Source organism: Rhinatrema bivittatum, chromosome 9 (genome assembly GCF_901001135.1).
Source record: "Rhinatrema bivittatum chromosome 9, aRhiBiv1.1, whole genome shotgun sequence".
Classification (NCBI taxonomy): Eukaryota; Metazoa; Chordata; class Amphibia; order Gymnophiona; family Rhinatrematidae; genus Rhinatrema; species Rhinatrema bivittatum.
This window is the reverse complement of record NC_042623.1, coordinates 248,918,132-248,933,988: the sequence shown is the minus strand read 5'-3', so window position 1 is coordinate 248,933,988 and position 15,857 is coordinate 248,918,132. Positions and strand designations below refer to the sequence as shown.

At 48.5% G+C, this 15,857-nt stretch overlaps 1 protein-coding gene across 11 annotated transcripts in view; it reads left to right on the top strand.

Annotated features, from left to right (window-relative positions):
* Window positions 1-15,857, top strand: part of NLGN1 (neuroligin 1) — a 1,028,777-nt gene that overhangs the window by 156,578 nt on the left and 856,342 nt on the right. The window contains exon 1 of one of the 11 annotated variants that reach the window (XM_029617248.1): window positions 10,251-10,261. The exons of the other annotated variants lie outside the window; for them this stretch is intronic. The gene's annotated coding sequence lies outside the window, so the exon portion shown is untranslated. Of the gene's footprint in view, window positions 1-10,250; window positions 10,262-15,857 lie in introns of those variants that run through there. 11 annotated transcript variants of the gene reach the window in all.

Below are 15,857 nucleotides of genomic sequence, written 5' to 3'. Positions count from 1 at the left end.
GGAATGAACATCTGGCAAGCAGTTGGCACAGAAAGGAGATGAGCTGTTCCTACCGCATTCCTCTTCTACCCAACCATCACACAGATATGTCTCGGGAAGTGAAATCAAAGTGTGTACCCAGCGCCCCTTCCTTGCGTGTTGTTTTGCCCAGAACACATAAACAGATGTCCTGTAATCCACACCATCCCTCGACGTTGGATGAATCCTGAAACGGTAAAACTGTTAGTACAACAACCATATTAGTGTGGCAGACCCTCTCGGTCTAGCCATTACATGCCATTATCCCTGTCCTTAACACCTTTTACATAGATGCCATCCACACTCTTCAGTCCTCCCACCTGGAGGCTCTGGATTGGATGTTTCAGTGCTATTTAGTCCAGCCATTTTAAGACACCAGGGGTTCATTTTGAGAGTGCAGTCAGAGAGTAAACAGGGCTGGTGCAAGGGTATTAGGCACCCTAGGCAAACCTTACAGTCTGGCGCCCCCCTCCCCATACACAATTTTAAATTATGCATTAATAACATTTTACATGAAAAATGACATTCTGAGGTAAAATTAATATACAAGTTGTTATGATAATTTCATGCACTGTTGTGATGCCAACAAGAAAACTTTGCATCTTGGAATTCATATGGCATCATACCTATTATGATATATTTCAGCATGGTCCTCCCGTATCAACACAGTACTATCTGCCAACACTCAAAGAATAACAACCCTACCTATGAAAAAGAATACAAAAAATATTACACCAGAATCTAAAATATCACTACACCTCCTATCAGGAAAACAGAACAGGCCAAGCTACTACAGATCCCTACAGAGAAACCACATGCTAAAAGAATGCTTCTTCTCACAGGACAAGCAGGATGGTTGTCCTCACAAATGGGTGACATCGAGGATGGAGCCCACCACGGAAAACTTCTGTCAAAGTTTAAACAGAACTTTGACTGGCCCCTACTGGGCATGCCCAGCAAGGCACTGACCCTGCAGCCAGCAGGGGTCTCCCTTCAGTCTTCTTTTTTCCGCGCAGCAGTTGCCACGCGGTGAAAGGAGCTCTCTAACCACGTTCCTGACAGGAATTTGGAAATTAATTTCCTAAGAAAATTTGCCCCTCAGGGGTCTCCCTTCGACAAATTTTTTAGTCATCTTACGGAACCCGGTAAGTTTTTTGCCTTCTTCCATCGACTGCCGTCGATTTTGGCCCTCGCGGCCTGTGGGCACTTACCGATCCCCAGCCTAAATTTTGGCTTCCAGCCATGGCAACGGGGTTCCGTCGTTGTCCGGATTGTACCCGGACTATGTCCATCACAGACCCCCACAGGGTTTGTGTAATGTGTTTGGGTAGTGGGCATGATGTCCTGACGCACCAAATGTGCCTTAATGACACCCAAGGGTCGCAAAGCCAGGATGGAGAAGATGGGGCTCCTCTTCCATGCACCAACCCCAACGCCATCGATAGCATCGACGTCATCGGAACCGGCACCGTCGAAGTTGTACCATCATCGTCAACTCTCCGGTGACCGTCCGCCATCGATCGCTTCTCGGCCGTCGACTCCCGTCCCTTCCCCGGATGGGCGAGGGGATCGGAAAGAAAAGCACCGCCATCGACGGCATAAGTCTCGGCCTGTCGAGGATCCACAGCCATCGACCTCTGCTCAAGCCGAGCCACCGACAAAGAAGCCGCGAACAGACCGGATGCCCTCCACGTCTCGTTCGCCGGCATCGAGGAAACCCTCACCCTCTCGGGGTGTGGGGGCCGTGATCCCACCGGTTACGGTGGTCCCTCCGGCCCTGCCTCAGCCTCCCTCTCCCGTCGAGCCGGGTATGGTTACCCCTGGTCTCCAGGCAGAACTGGACCGGCTGGTCCAGGAGGCCATCGAGAAAGCGATGAAGAAATTACAACCTCCATCGGCACCGTCTCCAGCACCGGTTCCAGTGCCGCCCCCGGCACCGACGCCGGCACCGGCTTCGCCACCGAGGAGGGAACCGACCACCGAGCCATTGATACAAGCGCTAGCACCGCTACTGAGCCGCATGGAGGCACTCATGACGGCCCTTCCATCGGTGATTCCAGTGCCATCGACAACACCACCGTCTCCGACTGGTTTCTCATCGGCAGGAGAAACACCGTTTCGAATTCCCCCTTCCGGGGTAGTTCCATCGGTACCTTCTGGTATATCTCCACCGATTTATCCTTCGGCTCCATCGATTCCGCGCCAGGCACCGATTCCATCGGCAGCACCGAAGCCATCGATGCCATTTCTGGTTCCACCTACTGCACCGATTCCACCTCGGTTTCCATCGATGCCTTCAGAGCCTCAGCCAGGTCCATCAGGGCTACAAGCCACACATGATCCCTACGATACCTGGGGTGATGATGATGATACCTCTTCTGACACAGATCTGCCTTCGCCACCATCTCCTACAGAGAGTAGAAAAAGATCTCCTCCTGAGGATCTATCTTTCATTAATTTTGTGAAAGAAATGTCAGAAGTTGTACCTTTTCAACTACAATCTGAAGCTGATGACAGACACCAGATGATGGAACTACTTCAATTTCTGGATGCTCCAAAAATCATCGCTTCCATCCCTATACACCAGGTGTTTTTGGATCTGCTCAAGAAAAACTGGGAATCTCCTTCATCGGTGTCACCAGTTAACAAGAAAGCTGACTCCACATACCTTGTCCAGTCAGCACCAGGTTTCCAAAAACCTCAACTGGATCATCGCTCTGTTGTGGTTGAGTCCGCGCAGAAGAAGGCCAAGCGTCTTAAGCCGCACTCTTCTACCCCACCTACCAGGGACAACAAGTTCCTGGATAGTGTAGGACGGAAAGTGTATCATGGAGCTACGTTGATTTCACGCATAGCTTCATATCAACTTTACATGACTCAATACAACAGAGCCATCTTTAAGCAGATGCAAGACTATGCTGACACGTTGCCGGACCAATACCAACCACAGCTTCAAGCCCTTCTTCACAAGGGATTTGAGGCAGGGAAGCACGAGATTAGGACTGCCTATGACATATTCGATGCTTCCACGAAGGTTTCAGCCACAGCCATCTCAGCCAGACGTTGGGCTTGGTTAAAGTCATCCAACCTTCGCCCAGAAGTCCAAGATCGTCTTGCTGATTTGCCCTGCTTAGGCGACAATTTGTTTGGAGAGCAAATTCAACAGATTGTGGCGGAGTTAAAAGACCACCATGAGACGTTGAAACAACTCTCATCTGTCCCACCTGAGGTGACCTCCAAGCAACCGCAAAAGAAGGACTCTAAGAAGTCATTCTTTAGACCACGTCGCTACTACCCTCCGTCAACTAGGGCTCGTCCTGCACGGTCCTCTAACAGGCCTCAGCCTCATCAGCCGAGAAAGCAAAGACCTACTGTAGCCCCACCTCCTGGGCCTACGGCGGGCCTTTGACTTCCCTGTATTGAGCACATGCCATCTCCCTCTTCCACACATCCCTGTGGGGGGTCGACTGTTCCACTTCTTACACCGTTGGAAACAGATCACCTCAGATCAGTGGGTGCTAGCAATTATCGCACAGGGTTACCACCTCAACTTCATAACACTTCCGCCAGACTCCCCGCCCCTTCAGGCATGGAGTCTAACCAGCCATTTCACTCAATTACATCAAGAAGTATCCCTTCTTCTACAATCAAATGCTATAGAACCCGTCCCTCCTTGTCAACAAGGGAAAGGATTCTATTCCAGATACTTCCTAATACCAAAGAAATCAGGGGGGCTACGTCCAATTCTGGACCTTCGGGCCCTCAACAAGTATCTGCAAAAAGAAAAGTTCAAGATGGTAACCCTGGGCGCCTTGCTCCCTCTGTTGCAAAAGGGGGATTGGCTGTGCTCTCTCGACCTCAAGGACGCTTATACCCACATTGCGATCACACAATCCCATCGCAAATATCTGCGGTTTCTTGTAGGCCACGACCATTATCAATACCATGTCCTACCTTTCGGTCTGGCTTCTGCCCCACGAGTCTTTACCAAATGTCTCGTAGTGGTAGCAGCATTCCTAAGGAAGGAAGGTGTCCACGTCTTCCCCTACCTGGACGATTGGCTAATCAGGGCCTCCTCCCAACACATAGCTCAATCCTCCCTAAAATTGACAATTCAAACACTCCTTTCCTTAGGGTTTCTTGTCAATTACGAGAAATCTTGCTTAGTCCCGTCTCAAACCTTATCCTTCATTGGAGCAGACTTGGACACCTTGCAGGCAAAGGCTTACCTTCCTCTTCAAAGGGTCCACACCCTAATATCCCTGGCTCGCCAGCTCCAGTCTCAAAACACTGCCACGGCTCGCCAGTTCCTCATTCTCCTAGGACACATGGCATCCTCGGTTCAAGTCACTCCCATGACCCGACTAGCCATGAGAGTAACACAATGGACTCTACGACATCAATGGATTCAAGCTTTTCAGCCTCTGTCCTCCATAGTCACAGTCACACAGGCCCTGCGCCTATCCTTAACCTGGTGGACAACTCAGGTCAACCTCCTTCAGGGCTTACCTTTTCTTCCACCGGATCCGCAAGTAATCCTAACCACTGACGCTTCTCACATCGGTTGGGGAGCCCATGTGGACGAATTACAAACCCAAGGGTTATGGTCCAAAGAGGAAGCCGAACACCAGATAAATTTCCTGGAACTTCGCGCAATCCGCTATGCACTCCGAACTTTCAAAGATCATCTATTCCATCAGATAATCTTAATCCAGACGGACAACCAAGTGGCCATGTGGTACATAAACAAGCAGGGAGGCACAGGCTCCTTCCTTCTGTGTCAGGAAGCTGCGCAGATCTGGGCGGAAGCCCTCTCCCACTCTATGTACCTCAGGGCCACTTACCTGCCGGGAGTAGACAATGTATTGGCAGACCAGCTGAGCCGTGTCTTCAAGCCACACGAGTGGTCACTCGATCCTCTGGTAGTGACCTCTCTGTTTCACAAGTGGGGTTTTCCCCGCATAGACCTCTTTGCGTCCCCTCAGAACCACAAAGTGGACGATTACTGCTCTCTCATTCGGAGCCAACACTTTCAGCCGAGAGATGCCTTCTCCCTCAAGTGGACGACAGGTCTGCTTTATGCATTCCCTCACTTCCTCTTCTGTCAAGGACTCTCGAGAAGCTACGCCAGGACGGAGGAACCATGATCCTGATAGCACCCCACTGGCCACGCCAAGTGTGGTTTCCCATACTCTAGGATCTCTCCATCCGCAGGCACATCCCTCTGGGAACGGATCCGCATCTGCTCACTCAAAACGACGGATGCCTCCTCCATCCCAACCTCCAAGCCTTGTCCCTGACGGCATGGATGTTGAAAGGTTAGTCCTTCAGCCTTTTAACCTTTCGGATTCGGTTTCTCGTGTCCTGATAGCTTCACGAAAGCCCTCTACCAGAAGATCCTATTCATATAAATGGAAAAGGTACACATCATGGTGCACTTCTCAGTCCCTTGATCCCCTTTCCTGTCCAATCTCTAAGTTCTTGGACTATTTATGGCACCTATCAGAATCCGGTCTAAAGACCTCTTCCATTAGGATGCATGTCAGTGCGGTAGCCGCCTTCCATAAAGGTGTACAGGGTGTCCCTATTTCAGTACAACCCCTGGTAACACGTTTTCTTAAAGGCTTGCTCCATCTGAAGCCACCCTTACGTCCTCCGGCCCCATCTTGGGACCTTAACCTGGTTCTTGGTCGTCTAATGAAACCTCCTTTCGAACCTCTGCACTCCTGTGAATTAAAGTATCTCACATGGAAAGTGTTATTCCTTTTGGCTATCACTTCAGCTCGCAGGGTTAGTGAATTGCAGGCCCTAGTTACCTATCCGCCTTACACTAAGCTCCTGCAGGACCGGGCGGTACTCCGCACTCACCCTAAATTTTTACCTAAGGTAGTTTCTGAGTTTCATATTAATCAATCCATCATACTACCTATCTTTTTTCCCAGGCCCCACTCCAACTCCGGGGAACAGACTCTGCATACCCTAGACTGCAAACGAGCTCTAGCTTTTTATCTAGACCGTACAGTTGCTCACAGGAAGAGCACTCAATTATTTGTCTCTTTCCATCCTAACAAGTTAGGACATCCTGTGGGTAAGCAGGCTCTTTCCTCCTGGTTGGCGGACTGCATTTCTTTTTGCTATCAGCAAGCTGGCATTCCTTTTCAAGACCGTGTGAAAGCACACTCTGTGAGGGCCATGGCGACGTCAGTGGCACACCTTCGATCGGTGCCGCTTCCTGACATCTGCAAAGCTGCAACCTGGAGTTCTCTCCATACCTTTGCAGCCCACTATTGTTTGGACAAAGCTGGAAGACAGGACTCCATCTTCGGCCAATCTGTCTTGCGTAACCTTTTTCCAACGTGATGTACCAACACCCTTCCACCTTCCCGGTAGGGTGCGGATGCCCTTTACCAAATTCCACCCCAGTTGTTGTGCCTGTTGCACGTCATTGGGTGCATTTGGTGCAAGTCAGGACATCCTCAGCTCGGTACTCACCCATTTGTGAGGACAACCATCCTGCTTGTCCTGTGAGAAAGCAAATGTTGCTTACCTGATGTAACAGGTGTTCTCACAGGACAGCAGGATGTTAGTCCTCACGAAACCCGCCCGCCACCCCGCGGTGTTGGGTTTGTTTTGTTTTTACTTTTTAGGCACTGCCTGTAGCTTTGAAAATCAGACTGAAGGGAGACCCCTGCTGGCTGCAGGGTCAGTGCCTTGCTGGGCATGCCCAGTAGGGGCCAGTCAAAGTTCTGTTTAAACTTTGACAGAAGTTTTCCGTGGTGGGCTCCATCCTCGATGTCACCCATTTGTGAGGACTAACATCCTGCTGTCCTGTGAGAACACCTGTTACATCAGGTAAGCAACATTTGCTATCTCAGTCTTTGCATGCAGAACACAAACCCTCACCAAATACGGAATAAAGCCACATAAAGTATAAATAGAAATGTGCAGACAAAAACTGAACTGTAAAACGCATCACGCCAGACTCTATACAGTGTAACAATGGAAAAACAAAAATGTCACCATTCCTCGTGAAACAAATCAATAAAATAAAGATATATAAATCATTAATCATAATTATAAAATCATACAAATAAAATAATTTCAAAACAGTTGATGACTAGAATATCCAATAATTAAAGACTCATGCAAATTTTGAAAGCTTTACCAAACACCATTAAAATATTTCAAAGCAGACAATCAAGAAAAATGAACTTAAAAAGCCACCTTTACTTATCCTCTCCAGCAGTTCTTCTACTTCTTTCCCTTGCAGGCCATACCAGAAGCAACAGTAGCTGCTGAAGCTGCCTCACAGACCTCTTCCTTAGGGACCACAACCAGTCTCTTCTCTCTCTCTCTCTCACACACACACACACACACACACACACACACACACACACACACACACACCAGTCACACCCTCAGGACCAGTTTCTGTCTCTCACACACCAATCATCTCCCCAACCACTCTCTCTCTCTCTCTCTCTCTCTCTCTCTCTCACACACACACACACACCAGTCATCTCCCTGATCAGCCTTTCTCACACATATACACGTCACCTCTCTGGCCAGTCTCTCTCAATCACACAATGCTCTCGCTCTCTCTTACTTACACACAGGCTTTCAATCACACACATGCTCTTTCACTTACATACAAGCTCTCAATCACACACATGTTCTATCTCACTTACAAACAGGCTCAATCACACACATGCCCTCTCTCACAGCCACAAGCCAGCCAAAAACATACTCCATTTCTCTGCACACACACATTGACGCAGAGAAGCACCCTCCCTGACTCACATATACACCACACACATACAGAAGCACCCTCCCTGACTCACATACACGAAGCACTCTCCCTGTCTCACATACACATTACACTCACAGAAGCACCTTGCTTTCAGACTTGCAGCATTTTTCACTTTTACTAAAAGTGAAAGTGATGCTCCCAACCGTTAAATAAGAAAACCACATTCCTATCAAAAGGCGAAATGACACCCTTCCTTCAGGTTCTGTCCTCCCAAGGGACAGTCACTCACACAGTACAGCTTCTCTTGTTTTACGCTTTCAGGCAATAAAGCAAGTGTCTTTCTTCAAACTATTATGTGGGAGATATGGAAGAGAAAGACATCCTTAGTCGGCTTCCCTTTTAAATGGGAAGATTCCAGTCTTAGTCATTTAAAAATATACATTTTCTAAAGGGTTAAAAAAAAAAAAAAAAGCAAAACCATTTCAGATTCTATTCTAGTCTTCATGCTTAAATTATGCTTAACAAACAAACAAACAAACCCCACCTGGCATCAGTATCTTAAATTTGTGATTTTGCTGAGATGAACATTTTAAATACTTTAATTTTTTTGGCTTTAGTATTTGTCTCTACCCACTTTAAGTTAAATTTTATTTTCCAGAAGAGGGATGCTTAAAATTCAGTAATGTTATCTTTCATCCAACTTTTCAAAAGTTCAGGTACATGTATTATCATATTTCATTTTTTTAAACTGGCAGATTATTTTCTCACATACACACACACTCACAGAAAGAAGATCGGTGCCGAGACTTAGGGGGCCCCGCGGCAGGCAGCCAGCTCCCGACTCGCCCTGCCTCCCCCCGAGTGCAACCCTCCCGACACCCCCCCTAGTGGTCCAGCGGAAGTCCCGGGAGCGATGTGCCGCTCCCGGGGCCTCGGCTGCCACTAAGCAAAATGGCGCTGGTGGCCTTCAGCCCCTACCATGTGACAGGGGCTACTGGTGCCATTGGTTGACTTCTGTCACATGGTAGGGGATGAAGGTAACCGGCGCCATTTTGTTTAGTGGCAGCCGAGGCCCCGGGAGCGGCAGATCGCTCCCGGGACCTCCGCTGGACCCTAGGGGGTGGGTGTCGGGAGTGTGGCACTGGCGGGGAGGCAGGACGAGTCGGGAGCTGGCTGCCTGCCGCGGCGCCCCCTAAGTCTCGGCGCTTGGTCTCCACCTAGGCAAGTCGGAGGCTGGCAGAATTTTGAAAGGGCACTTTTTGCCCTTTCAAAATTCTGCTGCCTGCCGCGGCGCCCTAGGCACAGGCCTAGCTCGCCTAGTGGTTCCTCCGGCCCTGAGAGTAAAGATGTATTTTTTCCACTTTCTGGTAGGGCCTCCCGGCCTTGCCAAAAAGAGTTTTCTTTTAGGAGAGACACCTCATAGGGTAATCCCTGCCAGAGGGTCCCCTCTCAATATAAGTTACAGAGAGAAAGATGGTTGAGCCTGATACCCTTTAGGAGCAAAAGGGCTCTCACCAGGGGACCAAAGACCTGTGAGCCCACTCTAAGCCCTAGATAGGCAAGCACCAGTGATGGATCCTGCTGCGAGAGACTGTGAAGGCTAGAAGCGTCCCATTTTTGGCAGGAGCTGTGTTCACTCTGGAAAAAGTTATCCTCGTTGACTGTATTCAAAGTACAGGGGCTGAAGACCAGTGAGCCCATTCACAACCTGAATGTGGCAAGCCCTGTGACAGCATGAATACCAGTTAAGAAGATGTGTCCAGTTTAAGCTTTAAAGTATTTTTTTGGACTATGAGTTAAGTGGGGAGGTTTTGGATCTCCCTTCCCCACTGAGATTGTAGGGATGTGAATCTGTACTGGACTCGTTTCCAGTATCGGGTTCAGGTAAAAACTGCGGGAAATCTTCGTTCTTGCGGTTCTTAGCAGTTTTTGTCGGCTGTCTCGTGCCGAAACCCCCCCCCCCACCCCGACCCTTTAAATTTTATTATTTTGAATCGCCCACCCTCCCGACCCCCCCCCCCCCTCAAACTTTTTTAAAGTACCTGGTGGTCCAGTGGGGGTCCCGGGAGCAATCTCCCGCTCTCGGGCCGTCAGCTGCCAGTAAACAAAATGGCGCCGATGGCCCTTTGCCCTTACCATGTAACAGGGGCTATTGGTGCCATTGGCCAGCCCCTGTCACATAGTGGGAGCAATGGATGGCTGGCGCCATCTTAAAAAATGGCGCGGGCCATCCATTGCTGGTGGGCATTTTGCGGACTGGCGATTAATGCTCTGAACAATGGCCAGGTTATCACACCAGAATATCAGCCTTATCCCCTTATGTGCAGCCCACGACTATTGGAAACAATTCCAGGATGTTGATATTTGATGTGATGCCAGCTTGCGTCCATCCCGCTGACCATGCTTCCATGCACCGTGATCCCTGCCAGTATAGGCCAAACCCCACACCACCTGCGGCATCCAAAAAGAGCTGTAAGTCAGAGCTAGACACTGGTGGTAGCCACACCACTGGCCAGGAATAGCTCCCATACCCTGAAATCTCACAGCACGCGTGTGATCCTGAAATGATGGTGTCTTCCTGACTGTCATGGATGCTAAGATCAACCTTTACAAGAAGGTGTGGCCCATTGGAATGACCCTGCATGAAAAAAACCAGGCTTCCAATGAAGGACTGTGCAAATGCTAAGGTCACCTTGTGACTCTGGAGGGTATTGCGAATCAGGACAGACAACTTCTCTGTCTTTTTGGCTGGGGGTCTGGACACCATTTGGGTAGAATCCAATTCTATACCAAGAAATATAAGTATCATAGTTGGGAATTCCTGTTTATCAACAGCCAGTGGGACACCAAAATCATGGGTCATTTTTGGAAACCAAAGAACAAGTCCTAGCACACATCAGAGTCACAAGGGCTGACAAATAAAAAGCCATCTAAACAATGCATCAAGCAACAGGACACTTCCCAGTGCAGGAAGGTTCTAAAAGCCTCAAAATAGGCACATGAAATTGAGCATCCCATGGGCATGCACTTGTTGAAATATTATGCACCTTCTAAGGTGAAGCCTAGCAAGGGGAAGCTGTTCGGGTGCATAAGTAGGAGCCAGAAAGTGGATTCTATGTCTGCCTTGGCATGAGGGTCCCCTTGCCACGTTCTCTAAGGAGGTCGCGTGCACTATCAAAAGGCTCATATTGCACAGTGCAAACATCCTGCGGGATAGTCATTAACTGCCCGACCCGCCGAGTAGGAGAGGTTGTGTATTAACCTAAACTTACCCGAGACTTTGTAACTACAGCCCGGGGTGACAGAATCATTTTTGCAAAAGGGGGGCTGAGGCAATGGATCCACTATTCTGCCCAAACACAACTCAGTGACTAACATTTTCTTTACCACTCGTGCAAGCCACGAGACAGACAGGGCATTTATGCAGCGGCCAGAATCTAAAGGGCCTTTCTACGGTATTCTCAAACCATCCTTAAATACCTCTCTCAGGGTGGAGGCTTCACTGAGACGGGAGGTAAAACCTCAAGCACCTCTCCAAATCAGGCCACTGTAGTGGGGTTGGGGCCCTCCCTTTTATAATCTGGGCCTTTCTTGTGCATTTGGTGGTGGGGTGACTGGTAGTGCAGGTGGTACAAATGTGTTTGTAATTGCTCTCATGCGATGAGCATCCCCTTTGTTAAACTGCCAAGACGCTTCAATGGTAGCATGGGTTGGACGCCCCTGACCCTGCGAGATGTCTTGGCCCCAAAAGGAATGGTTGCCTGCCGGTGCTAGCTGTCATGTGAGCGAGCCAAAACTCAACATCGTGGGTTCCCCAACACATGCTGGGAGGGTCAGACATTTTTTCGCTAAATTTCTCATCGTATGAGAGCCAGGCGAATCCTTCGTAAGTGGAATGAGAGCTGCTAATTGTGTCAAGGCAAGACCACATTGCCAGATGCTGAAAACCATCAGCCCTGCCTGCTATCGATGCCAAACATGCAAAGAAACGCACCCAGTTTTCAGTGTTCCTTGGTGCCTGCCTGTTACTAGCCGGGGGTTTGTGTCACCTGAGCCCTTTCTGGGAAATTTCTCCCCTTCTGCATCCCTCCAACAAATTAAACATGTCAGCACCTGACATGCCACTGTAGAGAGTGAGGTGCACCCTGCCACAGTTGTTTAGTAGTGTTCAAGGCAGGCAAACCAATGCTTGTGGCCGGGGTGGACCCCAAGATGCTGAGGAGGAACTCCGACTGTTTAATGAATCAGAGCGGCAGGAGTGCTTGTAGCATGCACGCTTATGTTTGAGCCCAGCAACCTTGAAGCCCTCAGCAATCGGCATAGCCACGTTGCTACCTTCAACAGAAGCTGAAATACTAAGAGGCTCAGTTCCCGCAATAATTGGCGTATCAATACTAGACCCATCCTCTGACGCTTGTGTACGTGCTGACAATTCAGTTGCAGGGCCAGCAAGCATGTCCACTCCTGTATAAGTCCCCGGGTCCACTGCTGAGCCCAACGCTGGGACTGGCAAGGGGTCAGGGAGGAAGTCTTTGCCTATTGTGGGAGATAGTGGGCACTGAGAGGCAGGCATCATGGGTCCCCCATAGTGTTAGGATACAAAAGATGTGGAATCCACAAGATGTGAAGCTGGTCCCAATGGGGAAATGGGAGCCATGGCGACCCCCACTGAGGATGCTGCCACTGGGTCTGTGGGAGTGTCCATGATCCTTCTGCAGGGGAGTCCCAAATTGCCACCCCTGAGGCTGATAGCCAGAATAACAAGATGCAGAACCTGCACATCCAACGGAGGCCATCCTGGGGACACCAGCCCATCTGCGATTTGGCCAGGGGGGTAAAGGATATGAGGGCATTGGGTAGCTGCCTGGCTGGATTCCCCCGATTGGTTACCACCCATTCCCTGGCAGGGTGAAATTTCCAGGGTGGGACGGGGTTTATTCCCCCAATGCTGGCAGGTCACATCCCCCCCGGTCCACCCCCTCCAAGTTTAAAGTGGCCATGAGTGCAAGAGCTGCAGAAGAGCCCGTCCTGGTACCGATGTTACCTCCCACTGCCACTGTGCCATATTTATATGGCCTGGCCCTCTCCTGTCCTTCCCTGTGGCTGGCTTGATTGCTCCAGTCACTGCGCATGCCCCGTGAAGGCAGTCGCATCCAGGAGATGGTGTTGAGGCGTCGATGTCACCCGAGCATTCTGATAATGCTCTGATGACATCAGCGGAAGAATTGATGACTCTGTGACGCCACCACATGCCAACTACATGGACAGACTGGTAAGCATCCCCTCTCCGACTCTGGGCGTGGCACCAGGTTACCAGTGGTGTCCATACTTGGGCTGGGCACCATGTCTTTAAACTAGTACGGGCTTTTATAATATATACTATCTGCTGAGCCCAGAATAGTGTAGGTTGTTTTGTTGTTTGTTTCTACAGGATTTGAATGAATAGGATTAGAGCTATTTATTCAGTAGGAAATTTAAGGGTGTGTGTTTTTTTCCCCCAACTTGAAAATTTCCTAAAATACTGTTTTACTTGCAGAAATTCCTTTAAAAATTACCCTCAAACTGATTTTTATGTCATTAACATGGGATAAACTTTGATACATCGGCCTCTAGATCTGCTGGGGAAATTCATCTAATTTTTACTAGCGGGTTTGTGAAAAATTTGAAATTTGTAAAAATCTGGACTATGGCTTCTGAAAGCTACACAAGAAATGTATCTAGTTAAATAAAAAGGTATTCAATGATATCGTACTTTATTGAGCTCTCTCTCTGCGCATTCAATTGGGCGAACACAGCAAAAAAAAAATTTGAAAGGTAAAAATATGAAGTTTTGAAAAATCTGACATGGATATGCCAATTTGATTAAATCATTTTCATAGTTTCAGATCATAGACTGATAAAATTTCAAAGAGTTTCGTGCATAAAAATTAGTCTATTTGTACATAAGCCGCATCTACTCGCATACATGCTATTTTATAAACATCTAATACCTACGTATTTTTGCTTTCACCCGCGTGCGTAAAAAGGGGGATGTCTAGGGATGTTTTGGGGAGGAGTCAACATTGATATGCATTAGTTGCTAGTTTAAATCACATGCATAGATTTGCCAGTTTTCTCATATAATTTTACACCTGCCCATTATCTTGCTTAAGTGATATTAAACGTGTTAATTGTACACTATTGGCTGCATGTGAGATCTAGGTGAGCTATGGGGAGGTCAGGTTGAAAAGCCAGGAGGATCTTGATGACCTGGAGAAGGACTGGGTGAATTGGTGGACTAATTATTAAACTAGTAATTTCAATTATGTGCACATGCTTTAAAAATACTGATTTATGCAAAATCTTCAGAGGGATAACTGTGTTAATCTGGTGCAGCAAAAATGACAGGTGTAGAGTGGCATCTTACAAACCAACCAATTTATTAAAGCATGAGCTTTCAAGGACAGAGTCCACTACATCAGACTGTGTCCTTGAAAGCTCATGCTTTAATAAATTGGTTAGTCTATAAGATGCCACTCGACTCCTGTCATTTCGACTTAACACAAGTAAGTCATATTTTAGTTTCACGCGTAATATATATATGTGCATATATTATTCGAATAGGTAGGAAACTATGCATGTTCAGTGTATTGAAATTCTCTTTCAATGCATTGAATGTATTTGCATGTAAGCATATGTATTTGCATCTAAGCATATGAAGGTGAATTTTCAAAAAGTGCGTGTAAAATCGCATGCATTTGTGCATATACTATTTTATAAAATCAAACATACATGTGTAAGTAAGCATGCGCAAGAAAAAGTGCATGTGCAAAAAAAGGGCAGTCCAGGGGCAGTGCCAGGAGGGACCAGCTTTTACGCATGTAGGGCTAGATTTTAAAAGCCCTGCAAGTATAAATCTTGCCGGATTTATGTGCGCAGGGCACTCGCGCGCCGGTGCACCTATGTTGCATAGGCTGCCGGCGCGCGCAAAGCCCCGGGACGCACGTAAGTCCCGGGGCTTCGTAAAAGGGGCATGTCCGGGGGCATGGCGGCAGTCCGGGGGCGTGCCCTGGGTCAGGGGCGGTCCGGGGTATGGCGATGGTTCGGGGGCGGGCCGGGAGGGCGGTTCCGAGTCCACCGGCACTGCGGCCTGTGCCGGGGGATGCCGAGGAGGCGCGAGCACAACAAAAGGTACGGGGGGATTTACGTAGGGCTGAGGGGTGGGGTAGATAGGGGAAGGGAGGGGAAGGTGGGGGACGCGGAAGGAAAGTTCCCTCCGAGGCCGCTCCGATTTCGGAGCGGCCTCGGAGGGAACGGAGGCAGGCTGTGCGGCTCGGCGCGCGCAGGCTGCCGATTTTGCGCAGCCTTGCGTGCGCCGACCCCGGATTTTATAAGATACATGCGGCTACGCGCGTATCTTATAAAATCTGGTGTACTTTTTTAGGATCTACCTCATAAGTTGCTATTTTAGCACCTGCCAAAGTAACACTAATAAGTCTGTTACCTGCGTATATTTACATCTGCTAATTACCTGGCATACATGAGAATAAAAGTCTTTATTTCCAAATAGTCAGTGAGGGGTGTGGGTAAACTGGAGGGAGTTCAGGCTGAAGGTCTCAATGACCTAGAGATGGACTGGGCAAACTGATGGCTGAATTGGTAAAACTGCTAACATTTTTCATGCGCTTATGCTTTAAAAGTTGCAGACTTGTGCATGTAAAAGTGAACAAGTGCTAAGAAGAGTACACGCATGAAATCTCCACACGTAAATGTTTAAAACTTGAAGTACAAATACACACTTATAGCAGAAGCGTGCCACTTATCCCGATAAGGCTTAAAAAGTGCTACTTACCTGATTGCAGCATACGTCTTCAAATGCTATTTATCTGGCTATTTTACTTATCTGGAGTGGTGCTTTTATTTACTTATCCGGCAATCAGGGTCTTTCATTATTTTGTGATGTGCCAGTATGGCGATAAGGCCCTACTGCATGCGATACTGGCCACATCGCGGGGTATTATAAAAATTAGGGGAAGGGGAGGAGTGTGGGTGGGGTTTGGGCGGAGTTATCTCCTGGCAGCGCTGCGGGCGATAATGTTTTTCATATTAT